The sequence below is a fragment of the Argiope bruennichi genome, chromosome X1 (assembly GCF_947563725.1).
Source record: "Argiope bruennichi chromosome X1, qqArgBrue1.1, whole genome shotgun sequence".
NCBI classification, from domain to species: Eukaryota; Metazoa; Arthropoda; class Arachnida; order Araneae; family Araneidae; genus Argiope; species Argiope bruennichi.
In genome coordinates, this window is record NC_079162.1 from 9,662,323 (window position 1) to 9,676,932 (window position 14,610).

The following is a 14,610-nucleotide window of genomic DNA, read 5'->3' on the forward strand; positions in this document are numbered from 1 at the left end:
AGTCAGAAGCAAAACAAATGTGACTTATTTGTAAAGCCTATTTATTAAAAAAAGGTAAAAAGCAAAAAAGATGCTATATGTTTGATGTTTTTAATAAAAATTACGATTTTTTGATCCCTGGAGCAAATTACAAAAAAAAAAAAAACTATTTACAAAAAAACAATATTACATTGTTGGTATGATGGTAAATACATAGTATGTCTTTCAGACGATGCAATACAGTCCGCACAACGCATAGGCATGCTGAGTATCAAATATCGATCTGATCTTGGGGAATATTACACCTCTCATCAAGAAATGCTCTCCGAATTTCCGCTAGACATGTGGGAGAGGATTAACGGGCTTCAACTCGTCGGCCAAGCATGTCCCACACATGCTCTACTGGATTCAGGTCCGGTGAGAATGCTGGCTAGTCCATACGGGTGATATCCTTCGATCGAAGGCATTCTTTTACGATGTTTGCACGGTAAGGACGGGAGTTGTCATCCATAAACACGAATTCTGCGCCCATGGCGTCCCGAAACAAACGTGCATGCTGTTCCAGAATGACATCCCGATAGATTTGTCCTGTAATGGTTCCAATTTGAACATGCAGGTCAGTTCTGGAACCCAGAATAGTTCCTCCTCAAACGAGCAATCCTGTACCACCGTAACGGTGTCTTTCAATGATGTTCTCTTGGTGGTAACGGGTACCTGGTGCTCTCCATATGAAAGTCCGGCGAGAATCAGACTGCAAGCTAAACCTGAACTCGTCGGAAAACATCCCACAAGCCTGCTGCTGCGGTGTCCACAATGCATGCTCTCTACTCCATGCTAACCGCAAATGACAGTGAGTTGCAGTAAGTGGAACACATCTGACAGGCCTACGAGCATATAGACCAATCTGCCATAAGCGTCTGTATACGGTCTGCCTTGAAATTGCCATACCAGTGCCTGAAGAGAGCTGACGAGACAGGTCTGATCCTGTGCACTGTTACGTAAGTATGTTGCGCCGCCTCTCACTTGTAACGCCCTCTAGCGGTATATGTAAAAAACCATCAGTCGTTGTAACATCATCGACCAAGCAGCAACGCCGAAAGGCAAGGCTCAATCCAACTCCCGAAAGCGGATAAACAATAAAAATCTTAAAAATACAAAAAAGGTCCGTCATCATTATCGAACCTCTCCATTCTGGTCCTAGCGATCCGGAGACGAATTAGCGAAACTATGGAGAAAAATAAAACTCAAAAAGCCAAAGAGTTAAATAGAATCCGTGGAAGGATAAAGGCGAAACTAACAAGTGTTAAAAAGTTTGTTGAAAGTAGTTCAACGGTTGAAGAAGAAAATAAATTTATATTCACCTGTCAACAAAAGCTGGCAATTGTGGAAGAAATAAAAAATGAATTAGAAATTTTATTCAAGGAGTATTTAGAAATCGACGAAGATGAAACGTTAAGCCAGAAGTGCGATCAAGAAATATTGGATATCGAAGAAGAAAGAAACGAATTAGAGGTAAGTTTGAAATGCTTACTCTCTAATTATAATGTTAACGAAAATGTAATTCATAATATAAATGATCAAAATTCAAATTTGAACGCTTATATCAATCATATTCAATTAAAAACGAAACTTCCGGAAATTCCCTTACCGTTATTTTACGGAAAAATGGAAGAATTCAGTAATTTCAAAAATCAATTTATGTGTCTAATAAACGATAATATCGAATTAACGAATGATCAAAAGTTATTTTATTTAAAAGCTGCCCTCCGTGGTGAAGCTAAATTTATAGAAACAAGTGACGATACATTTGAGTCACTGTTTGCTGCTCTCGAAGAACGCTTTGAAAATAAGCGAGCAGTTGTTGATATTCACATTCGAAACATGCTAAAACTAGAAAAATTAAATTTTGAGTCTGCAAAGGGCTTACGAAATATCACAGACACAATAAATAAAAGTCTGAGAGGTTTAAAAAGTTTGAATTTAGAATGTAATGACTTAACAAATGCTATATTAGTAAATATAATATTAGAAAGACTTGACAAAGAGAGTAGAAAGGCATATGAAATGTCCATACAATCAAAACAAATACCTTCATTGAAGGAGCTCTTGCAATTTTTAGAATCAAGAGCGATGGTACTCGATCAATTAGGGAAATACCCTACAAGTAACAAATTTCACAAGGAATTTCAAGGCGCAATAAATAAGCCGAAAAACTTTCTTCTTAATGCGAATAAACTAAGTAATGTAAAGCCATGTATTTTATGTAAATTTAAACATCCTTTACAAAGATGCTCTGAATTTTTAAAACTGAGTGTTTCTAAAAGAATCGAGCTTTTAGAAAAATATAACATTTGCAAGACTGTTTGATCTTTTGGGTCTTATCAGCCCAATTATAACCAGCGCCAAGATATTTCTTCAGAGACTTTGGCTACAAAGGCTAAATTGGAATGACCACAATTTCTACAGTCTGAAATTCCCCATAAAAAGGATGCTGTAGATTGTAATACCAATAATGACTTTATGAAAGAAGTTAAAACTTTTTGTGAATTGAATTTACTAACTAATATTTCTAATAATTTTATTTGAATATTTTAAATTTAAGTAACAACTATACTAAAATTGTAAGTTATCTTTTCAGATTTATTAATCATTTGAAGTGTTCTTCTAAAATGTATAAAAGGTAAGATAATAATAATGGAAATTCAAGCAGCATCCAACTTCATGGTAAGCAAGGTGCAACCTTCTGAATTTTCAGAGGAAATTAATTATTTGTCAAAATGGCAAAATTAACTAAATCAGTACAACAAGTTTGGAAAAATTAGAAACAAAATTATTTGAATAATTTACATCTTAGAAACAAATGGCAGTTAACTAAGAATAATGTAAATCTTAATGATATGGTTGTAATCAAAGATCCAGATTTGCTTCCATATAAATGGAGACTGGGTAGAATTCAAGAATTAATAAAAGGTTCTGATGGTTTAGTCAGAGTTGTTGTAATAAGAGTTTCGAATGGTGTTATTAAAAGAGGTATTAGTCAAATATGTTTACTTCCAAAAAATTAATTGGATTTATATGTGTATATGATTGTAAATAATATATAGAGACTTTAACTCATTTGTATAAATGTGTATATATAAGAATTATTTCAGTACTATTTTGTGTAAATTTATATTTAAGAATTATTTCAGTATTTTTTTTAATTTGTTTTTACATTTATTCATTTTTTGTAATAATTCTGTCGAATTTATTGTTATGTGTGAAATTCATATGTGTCTGAATATTGAAATTGTGCAATTTCAAGGCGGGAGTATGTTACGTAAGTATGTTGCCCCGCCTCTCACTTGTAACGCCCTCTAGCGGTATATGTAAAAAACCATCAGTCGTTGTAACATCATCGACCAAGCAGCAACGCCGAAAGGCAAGGCTCAATCCAACTCCCGAAAGCGGAGAAACAATAAAAATCTTAAAAATACAAAAAAGGTCCGTCATCATTATCGAACCTCTCCATGCACCGTCTGTTTCTTTCGGCAGTAACTGCCAAATACCGGTCCTCATTCGGCGTTGTAACTCGGGGGCGACCTGTGCTGTAACGTCTACTCACATTACTATCATCTTGGAATCGTCGTCAAAGCCTGGAGATGATACTCTGGGCGATTCCAAGTTCCTCGGATACTTCCAGCTGGGCACGCCTACATTCCAGACGGCCGATAATTCTATCACGTAAAAAATTATCCAAATGCGTCATTTGTGTCATAACTATGCTGTTATTGCACTGAAAGGTTTATAAACCGCTTACAAAGAATTTAACTTCTTTGCCTGTATTCCTTATACATCACTCGCTTACAGTCTCGTCATTGTGACGTACTATCGGTGTCATCTGCTGTCTTCCTGCAATTTGCATATGATTTTTGAAGTGTGTAGTCATTTTACGGGTCATATACGTATTTTTGATTTCGATTTCCGAGTGACTCTGAATTATGCTTAATTTATGGGCATGAGTGTATTTACGATATAAATTTTGGTATTTAGTATTTTAGCATTAATAATGGGTTAAATAAAAACTTGTAAGGCTTAAAACTAATAGTAAACATTCGAAAACCACGTTGCTTCTAATGTTTAAAAAAAATTAAGAAATTTTTGTGAAAAAGTTATGATATACATAATTTTTTTCCAAATTTTATGTTTTATGTAGCAGTAAATGCTCTCTGCAATAAATAGTTATGTAGCAGTAAATTCTCTTTACACAAAGTCAGTAGATTCTCTAATAATGTTTTAATTGTAATCTCCGTACGTATTAAGGCTCCACCTACGTTAATAACGGCCTTCCAATTCAGAATGTATTGGTGCAAATGAATTTTCAAAGACATTAAGTACTCTAAATTTGTGTACTTTTTAACATATCTTTAATTATTATTTTTTTCCGATTTCATTTATTTCTTTTGAAATGTGTTGCAACATTTCAAAAATTATTCAATTAATTCGAGCTGAATTTGCTAAACACTTAATGCATCTTCCAAATTTCTCTCCTTCGTAAGGTGCCTAATATGTGGGCCAACGAAAAAAAACCACCTTAATGTTTGCGTATTTTTGCTAAGGAAATTATTTCAGCCTCTTTATTCATCCCTTTAATGAAATTCTTCATCAATCCCAACTTTAGGTTTAATAGAGAGAAAATTACATTTTTATTGATTAGAGCAACCTTTTGAATATATTTTCTTTCATCCGAAATATATTGTTCGCGCTTTTGTCATTTATGTGTCTTTTTGTTACTTCAAGCGGCATATTTACTGTTTGAAATGAAAATTATTTAAGCTATACGACCGCACTATTATACTTTTATAAGAAGCATTTCATATATAAGTGTGAAATGGTTCAGATGTATCGGGGAAAATATTCTAAATTAATACGAACAAAATCACGGTTTTTATGCAGTTTATAACGCAAGAGTATTACTCAAGATGATGGATGTTACTGACCTAAGTGATTTTTTAATTAATTCTAGTTCAATCATCTGAATAATATGTTGAGCTGCAGATTATATAATGAAACTATTTTTTAAATAATTTTTATAAAGTAACTATGTCACATTTTTCTAAAAATAAAATTGCATAAAAATGGAATATGACCCTACTACATTTTGTTCATGATTTGCGAAATCATTCATTTGTTTATAAATATGCACCATATATGCCATGGTTTCATACAAAGCTGTAAGATAGTTTATATGCATAATAAGCCACTTCTACAATAATCAAGTAAAAACGTGAAAAATGTCATTAATTTTCATGATGACTAGAATGAAAAGAGAATTAATTTTTGTTTGCTACATTAGTTCTTTTTATTAAAAAAAATTTCTTGCGATATTTTCGAAAGAAAAAAAATAATAAAGAGGTAATAATCTCCCTTTCGATTTTAACTTTAAAGTGTTATGAATATGAAAGGAAAATCTCCCTTCAGAAGCTTAAATTGAAAGAAATTATTGATTGTTGAGTAAATGGTACTATCCAACAAAATATAATTATACAAATACTTATCTTCATAAAATAACAGACTACATATACCCTATCAAACCAATGTGTAACAAGCCAATAAATCATTTCATTAAGAAATGAGACTCAAAAATGTATAAATTGAACAGAGTTTAACAATAATATTTAAAAATGGAAAATACTTCTTATAAATTTTTTAAGAAGAACCAAACTGTCAAAAAATTTCAATAAGATAATATGCAATTAAAAAAAGCTATATTTCTTTACATTTCGTTTGGTTTTAATCTTATATGTCAAGAATTTCATCTTTCTGCGTATTTTGACGAAAGAAATGTGGGTGTAATATGATAGTATAAGTTATAATGAAAGAAATTTCTTTTCTTTCATTTCTCTTTTGAAATTGGTGAAGTTAACAGCTTAAGCATATTTATCGATGGTAAAAAAACTGCATTTTGATAACAAAATAATATTATTTTACAAAAAAAATCATTTCAATTATGGTCAGAGATATTTTGCAATAATATTTGTTGATATCTGTTAAAATACTTTTTAAGATTTTAAAATATGAATGTCCAATTAAAAATTGAATAACATCTTTTATTTTTGTAGCAATAACTCTTATTAAAAATTAAATGATAAATAATTTTATCGACGAAATCAATAAGTTTTGCTTTTCTTAGAAATGCATTAAATACTTCTCCTTCTGTAAGACGGCAATGCATTCATTATAATTAATCTGTATTTATTTTAAAGGATGTTTATAGAAAATACATCGAATTTTATATTAATTTAGAAATTCTTTGGACTGCATTTCTTCACGCATCAGAATATAACAGTTGTGTACCATACATTATATGATATAAATTTTAATTAAAAGGCTATTATTCACAGTAATATGTTGAGAAATTATTAAGCTGTATCTTAATTTTTAATTTCTTTCGAAATATATGTAGAATTTTTAATAGAAAGTTTAGAAATCTACGTAGAATCATAAATTCGAAGATATTTTATTAATACAATTTAAGAACAGTTCTCAAACTTTTTCAAAAAGACGTTGAATGTAATCAAAGTAAAATCATAAAATGCATATATATTCGTTCCATTTTCTTCAAAACTGTCCTTCTTTGTTGTATTCTATTGCTAATTAATTGAAAATATGTTTTTCAAAGCTATAAAATAGAATATCTCTAGTATCTCAGTTATCATCCAACAAAGCAACGTACTAGAGAAACAGCAAAGAAGTTCAATCAATTTTTTATCAATCAATTTATGAAATACATAAAAATGAGTTTTGATCAAGTTTACTATATGATATGAACTATAATTTAAGATAAAATTATGCATGAAATTTGAAGTTTACTGAATGTTTTATTCCCTTTTTTCACAAAAAAGGTTTTTTTAAAAGCAATAAAACAGAAAAAAAAAAAGCTTTGTAAACTTCTTTAAATAAAATGGGAATTTCTTTTTTATTTTGTTACTGTTTTTTCAATCACTGTTAAAAAAAATGCAAGCAAGGTCACTAGATAAAGGTCACAAAAGCAGAGCATATAATAGAAGTGTTCCTAAAATATCATTCTGCTTAAAAAGCTTGGAAACATTTTTCCCTAATAAATATGTTTTATGGCATTTTAACTCCACACACTACTGCTTGAAACCTCCTTAAGCATCTAGTTTGATAACGAAACTTTGAGAGTAGTATTTCTGGAAGAGAAAAAAAAAGAATTTTGTGAAATTGCCACTTTTTTAGGATTCAATTTTTATTTGTTCTGGTGTTTTATTATCCTCACAAAGCTTGAGAAGAGAACTTCATTTTCTTCTATACGCTCAAGGTTTTTCTTTCTATAAAACTTCGGCTTTTGGGTAGGGTATAAAGGTGACGCCATTGACGTACTTAACTTTTATATTCTTAGAAACATTACTTTTGCTCTCTCTTTCATTCTCTGGATCTAATATTTTTAGACACTGCGTCTCTCTGCCTAAAGATTCTTAGTGGTTAAACAGAAAATTAATCTTCTATTAATATATCGTCCTTCAAATATTATTTTCAAGTAATATAAAAGGTTTTAATCATAATTTGAAATTGTAAGTCTTTTAGAGCGATTTTTTCCCGGAAAATATAAATAACGTACTGGATACATTTTTATAAAAGCTTTCATTTCACTAGAATCAACTCATTTTTTTTTATTAATTTACATTTTTTATCCTTTTTGGAATTTTATCTTTAATACTTTAAATCAAGGATCTTTACAGTTTTTTTACTTCATTTTCTCTCAGATTTGAAACTTCCCAGCAATTTCTATTAGATTATTCAAATAAAGATTTGATAAAGATTTTACAATAAACTATATAAGGCAGATATATAATAAGGAAAAAACTTTGATCCTCTTATTATTTAAACTTTCTAGTATTTTTCTTAACGCAAGTTCATTTATATAATTTAAAGGAGCGAATAAGAGACAGACACTCGATATTTTCTGCATGAAAAAAAAAAAAAAACATTGCTTAATGTCTTGGGAACAATGACAAATGAAAAAGAATTAATCAAGCATATATTTTTACTCAAGCAATAAGTTTTGACTTGCAGTGATATAGAATGCGTGATATCCATTTAAAGTTCGGAAGCAAAATACCTAATCAATCCACAGTGAAATGTAAGTAACAGTATGAAAGATACTACTCACTCATTTTGCACTTTGAATTCAACGCTTTCATGAATAATGACTGACCAAGTAATAGATGTTTCAAGTCAATGGGAATCAGATAAAATTTATTTTTCTATTAACAGTTATCAGATTTTGAAAAAGTAAAATGCTTGGACGAAATTAAATTGGCATTGTAACTTTTGAGTTGGTTTAAATATTCAACAGAAAAGCTTAAAGTAAATATTCGTCCCCTGCACAAAGAATAATTTTAAAAAATAACAAAGATTGCACAATCAATAACAGGATACAAAGAACTAAATCATTCCCTTACAAAATGAAATAATATTTAAAATAAGATTATAATACACATTTAGTTACTTTACTGTTATATTTGCTCGCAATGACTTTCTTGGTCTCTGAAATACAAAAAAATACCTGTAAAACAAACTCTTCTTGAAAATTATAAAATACTTTTCATGTAGCAAATTTATATACCATAATAATAATACGCCTATCATATTACCCAAGTTTCAATTTTATTTCATAGTTTTTATCTTTTAAGTATCCCCTAAGGAAGTCATCTAATGAATTTAAATTTTGTGATCTTGGAGGTGACACACTAGGACTCCCTTTACAACGATGTTATTTTCCCATATATTGATCGAGAAAAATATGTGGCTGAAAAGATGTGTGAGCTCGAGACCACCGATTTGTCAAATAATGGCTCAGATAAAATCAGTCGGATATTATTTAGCAGACGAAACGAATTGATTCAATTTAAAGTACTCTTGAATATTCAGAATCAAAAATTCACAGACCAAATTACTTGGTGTCTATTGATCTGAAGTGAAGAGGAATTTGTAATATCCAAAAGTGATTATTGTTTGTCTTTTACTCGTGGAGGTTTTCTCGATAAAAAGGAAATTCTCATTTCTTAATTCGGAAATATTTTGACATGTAATTTTTGGCATTCTGGATAATTTGAAATTCAAATTCATTTCTTTAATATGCCAAGTACTGTAGATGCAAAAGGCTTTTCTTCAAGTTCATCTTCTTCCAATAAATAATTTTACACACAATTGGATTTCATTCTGAGGGTATTAAATATTTTGTGACTGTAGCCTTTTGATTTTTTTTTTTGTTCCTCTTCAAAACATATCGATAAAATGTTACTAATTAAATGAAAATAAATTATTTTTTCGGTCTATTTATTTATTTTATAATGCAATTCTTCGTGTGTCCGTCTCATTAAATGCAAAATGGAGATAAAAATTTAGTTTAATAAACGTTTATATTCAGTGCTTGGAAATTTTATAATTTCATGCTAAAATAGAAGCAAGCAATTCGTTTTATTTTATCAAAAATTGAGTAATAAGAATATTTACTGAACATTTTATTTCCTTCCTTTTTCTTTTCATTAATTTTTTTTTTTGTAAATATTCATTAGACATAAAACCTTGGGAGATGGTTTTTCACTTAATGCTCCAAGATAAATATTCTTACCAATTTTTCCTATATGCTCATTAGTATCAGAATTTATCACCCTTTAATTCACAAATTAGCAATGGCTGATTATATAACCGGTAAAATTTTGATGTTTTCTTTTTTATTTTACAAGATCAATTTATCGTAATAAAACCCAAACATCTTAGAAAAATCCCTTGTTTATAATCTCTGAAGAGTAAATTAAAATGACCAAATATAAGAAATATTAAATCTCTTCTAGACAAACAATTTAATATTATATGACACTTTGAAAAATAGTAATACCTCTTGCCAAATAATCCAAACAAAAATAAAACAGATAACATATTAATCCAAAGTTTCTTTTTGAAACGACCTCCTAAAAGAGTCTTCTTGACACCACAGGAATGAGTTGTAAAACTTTTCTGAAACAACGATGTTCAAACCTTCGTAACTCGGTAAATTTTAATTATTGAATAAAGGAGCTTTTTTTTTTGTTTAAATTTAAGTGTATCAAAAATATTTTGCTAAGCATAACTACTTGAATAGAGAACTCCGAATGCCTGCAAGTAAGTCACATTGACTCTTCTGTAAGAATTCGTATTCTAAAATGAATCTGAAATACTAGTACACGATTGGGATATATCCCACAACTAGCCATCCCATTTTTCTTACATCACTCACTCTGATCACCCGACTCTAAACCAACCATAAAAGTGCAGTCGCGGGGAGAATGGCTCCAATCTGCTTTGTTTTGCTTCCGATCATGGTATATGAAAACTAAATATACCATTTTAAAGCTAATAACGTACACTAAGAGATGCAAATGTTCCAAAGGGATTGTCTGCATAATTAGAATTGTACACACTTTTTTAATTTTTTTAGGTAACACTCTCTTTTGATGTCATATTAATAGATTTCCATGAAAAAGTTACCCAGTATCCAAATTTTGGTTAATATGCCATGATGACATCGAAAGCTATTTGACATTTATTGTTACGTGTTGCTTCCATTATTAGTCTTGAATCGGAAATAATTATTCTCATAATTGCATATATAATAATTATTCCTGCAATTATATCTACTTTCAAATTTCTATTCATGTCAGATATATATGTGGATCAGAGCTCTTTAATGAGCTTAAACCAATTATTTCACAAATTGCGATTGTTCAAATAATTGAGATCAAATAAAAGTCACTTATACTCTCTTGCCTTCTTTATAAATATCAAATTTTTTAAAAAGAAGTAATTTAAAAATGGATTTCATTCGAAATCTTTTGCAATTTCCTTTGTAATGTAAAATATATATTTTGCATTGTATTAATGTAAGATATTTTTTGCGTCCAAGAAATTAATAAAAAATGCATTATTTAAAGCTTTTTTTAAAAATTCCATGAAAGATTGTATACAGCATTATAATAACTTCAATTAAGGCAGACTAATTCTATGAGAGATTAAATTGAGATTTTTATAAGATACCTTCAGTACATAAACAATTCAAAATGGTCCTTTTTTTGCTACAAAATTAGGAATTCATTAGGTAGAATTAATTACAAGGAGAAAAAATTTGTTCAGTATGTTTGCAAAATTAAATAGTTACAATCCTACAAATTATTTATTAAGAAATAAAATTTCTTTTTTTTTTTCAGTAATGTGTCGTTTTCTGTAAATTACATTATACGAGACAATGAGTAAAATTTATATTTTAAGGAATAAAATATAATAGCACTGGAAAGCATTGAAATTTTTTTTCGCAAATTAAAAATTACTTCTTATGTTTGCAAAATGTATAGAGTAAATTATAGTTTCATAACAAAATGAGTTTAGGTTAATAATTATAATAATTTTTAAGGTCTGATAATAAAAGCCCAAAATTTTATTTTATCATTGGAAGGTCAAAATTTCATTAGCTCATAATTTCGAAACGAATAGGTCTGGACAAATGAAATTTGGTTTCCATTTGGTTTCCAGGAAGAACTTCTGATGCAGTTTTGAAATTTGATGAGGAAAATGAGTTTAGCCATTGGACATTTTGAAGTTTGTTCTTATTTCAATATATAGTTGGGTGGTTCCTTTTTGTGTGTGTGTGTGACTGTGTGATTGCCCATAAGTAACAACTGCAGATTTCGAGAAATCCCTAATACTTTTTTTTAACTAAAAGAAAATGTTGGATCTAAAAGGTCGCGCTTGTGTGATTGTGGAATTCGTTTTTAGAATTTAGCGAAAAAATACATGGCAATGTTTTTACACAAATGTATTTTTATTGAGACACTCAGTTTCTGATTAAGACTAATGATTTGTTACAGAATGATCAGTTTTGAATCAAGTGTCATTCAACTACATCAATAAAACTATCTTAGAACATCCAAAATAATTGTAAAATACCTTTTCAAGGGTATCAGTAACCCGATAGCCTGAAAGATTAGAGTCATTACTAATAAAATGCCAATTTAAAAAAAAAGGTTCATTCAAATTTATTGAAGATTTTAAAGCTTTTTCCTTTTATTTTTGAAAAGTTTTCTAAAAGTGGTCTGGGATTCGTCCCTTAAAGTAGCACTCTGTATATCTGCCAATGTTTCCATCAAAATCAATAGATTGACATTAAGTCAACAATTACTTTTCTAAGCATTAACCAGTGTTGAAAACCAACTTTAAAAAAACTATCAACTATTGAGGTGGAAAATCCTATGACCAAACAATGAAAGTATCTTTTGGAATTTTATACTTATTTATTTTGAAGCGATTCTTTCTCAAGCGAAGGAATTATTTCTCTTTCTTATTGTATATGATAATTTTGAAGAATAGTATTCTCACATGAAGAATATTTTTAAAATAGAATTCTCGTACATGAACTTTCATTTGTTAAATGATTTTCATTTCATTAGAAAAACATTTTATTAATAGATGTTTACTTTCAAAAATACTTTGAGTGTTTCATATTAATATTAAATTCTCCCTCATTGAATTTTTAGAAATATCTCGTTCTAAAGATAAGTATTAAGAACTGAAATTCTTATCCCCACTAGGCATTTTAGAACATGTAGGGATAATCTGGATTTCAGAGTAGGAGGATCCGGAGCTCTTACTTGATATTTGAGAAAATTCACGCATGTGCTTTCAAACTAAAGTTTAACCATCAACAGTGGATGAGAATTCGTTTTATCAGTTTCATATCTTGGGCTATTTTTAATGACTATGCATAACTACAGCTTTAGAAGAAGATGCAATAATTTTATAACGAATCATTTGACAATAAATCCGATATCTAAATGCAACAATATAATAGAGTAACTAGCAAAATTATATACAATAATTGAGCAATCTATTGGAGGAAGGGTGAAAATGCCATCAATCAATTCTTTTCATTCTGATGTAATAAAGAAGTTTTTAGAGTAGGCTGTTATCTAAAATATAGTCTTAGTAATCTGGACAAGATTTATTAGAACTCAGATTCAGCATCAAATGTTTTATTCCACTGTCAAAATCTGATTTTTAGAAAATATTTCAAGCAACTGTCTCTGATCCGAAATTCCTGGTGATATTCTGATTAAAACCAATTATGGTGGAAGACTCGTGAGTTTTTTATTTTTTTATTAGTAATAAGGCAATCCTTGTGCACCACAAAGTACAGCACAAACCTTACAGAAGTAAGTAGAAACAACTACATACATAGATAAAAACAGATAAAAATAAGGAAAAAACAATAGAAAAAAAAACAACAAGACTAATTAAAAATTGAAGCAGAAAAAGCAATAAATTTACAGAATGAGAAAAAAGTCATTTTGTAGTCCACCAAAACATGAAGCGGAGGCAGAAACTTAATATTACAGGCTTCGAGGTCCACAATACTCCCTTCAGTAAGTTTGGAGCAGTCAAAAAGCAAGTGTTCCATATTTTGAACTCCACCCACGCTGCAAGAGCACAGATCAGTGTCCGATATTCCAATTTTTTTTTTTTTTTTTTTTTTTTTTGTGATAGTAATTGAAATTACCGTGGCCAGTAAGAAATTTTGTTAAGTGAAAATCACTGAAGAAATGCTTGTTATTTAACCTTTCAGAAATTGTGGGGGAAAATAATTTAGTTAAAGAGGCAGTTGATAATTCCGGTACAGCTCATTCCATAAGAGAATGGTCTTTTTGTGATTCTCATTGCGAATGTGAGATTTGGGGATGCTCATGAGTTCTAACTAATGTTTATATTAATGCATATTTTACCAAAAAAATTAATATTTTGATCAAAAAAAACATTTGTAGGCTAATGAAATAACAAACAAAAGTATAAAATTCAAAGCTTTATTGGTTTTCTTTTTACAATCCTATATATAGAGCCGTAAAACCTGGTGCATGGCACTTCTACAAGCTTTGTTAACAAGCATCTTGGTTTTCCAAAAACGACAGTAAACATACATAAATTATATTTTTCACAAATATTTATGAGTTTTTCTGTAGATTTTTTAAAATGAGATCGTCACTGCTCTTTTCCATAAAGAAATGATCATTCCTACACCATAAATCGCTTTATATGTGAATTGGTTTTTCAAATATCCTTTACAGGTGGGGGGGGAAAAAAGAAAGAAAGTGGATACAAGAAGCCAACAAGCCCAGCTTTTATCAGAACGCACAATTGGTCTTTCCATCTTCTAATGGGATCATAAGGGGCGGAGAATTTGAGAAAGGATGAAAGGAGAGAATACATCAGTTTCCTCCAGGGGATCAGGCAAATCGATAGGTAGGTGCAATGTGCGGCGTTCTTAATCTCCCTACCACACAGTACAGTAACGTGATTACAGAAGTGGGGGGAATTTTGACATTGATGTAAACTAATGACTATTGATGGGGGAGGCTCCTTGAAGGTGGGGACGCATTTTTCTAGAAATATTTTTGCAAATTTCAGGCAAATAGTGGATTATATAGATCATTATTATTTGAGGAATAAAATAGTAATTTCAGATTTAGACAAGTGATAAATATTATATTTGAGATTAAAAGTGAAGAAGATTTAACACTGCGGATTAGAATTTTCAAATGTATG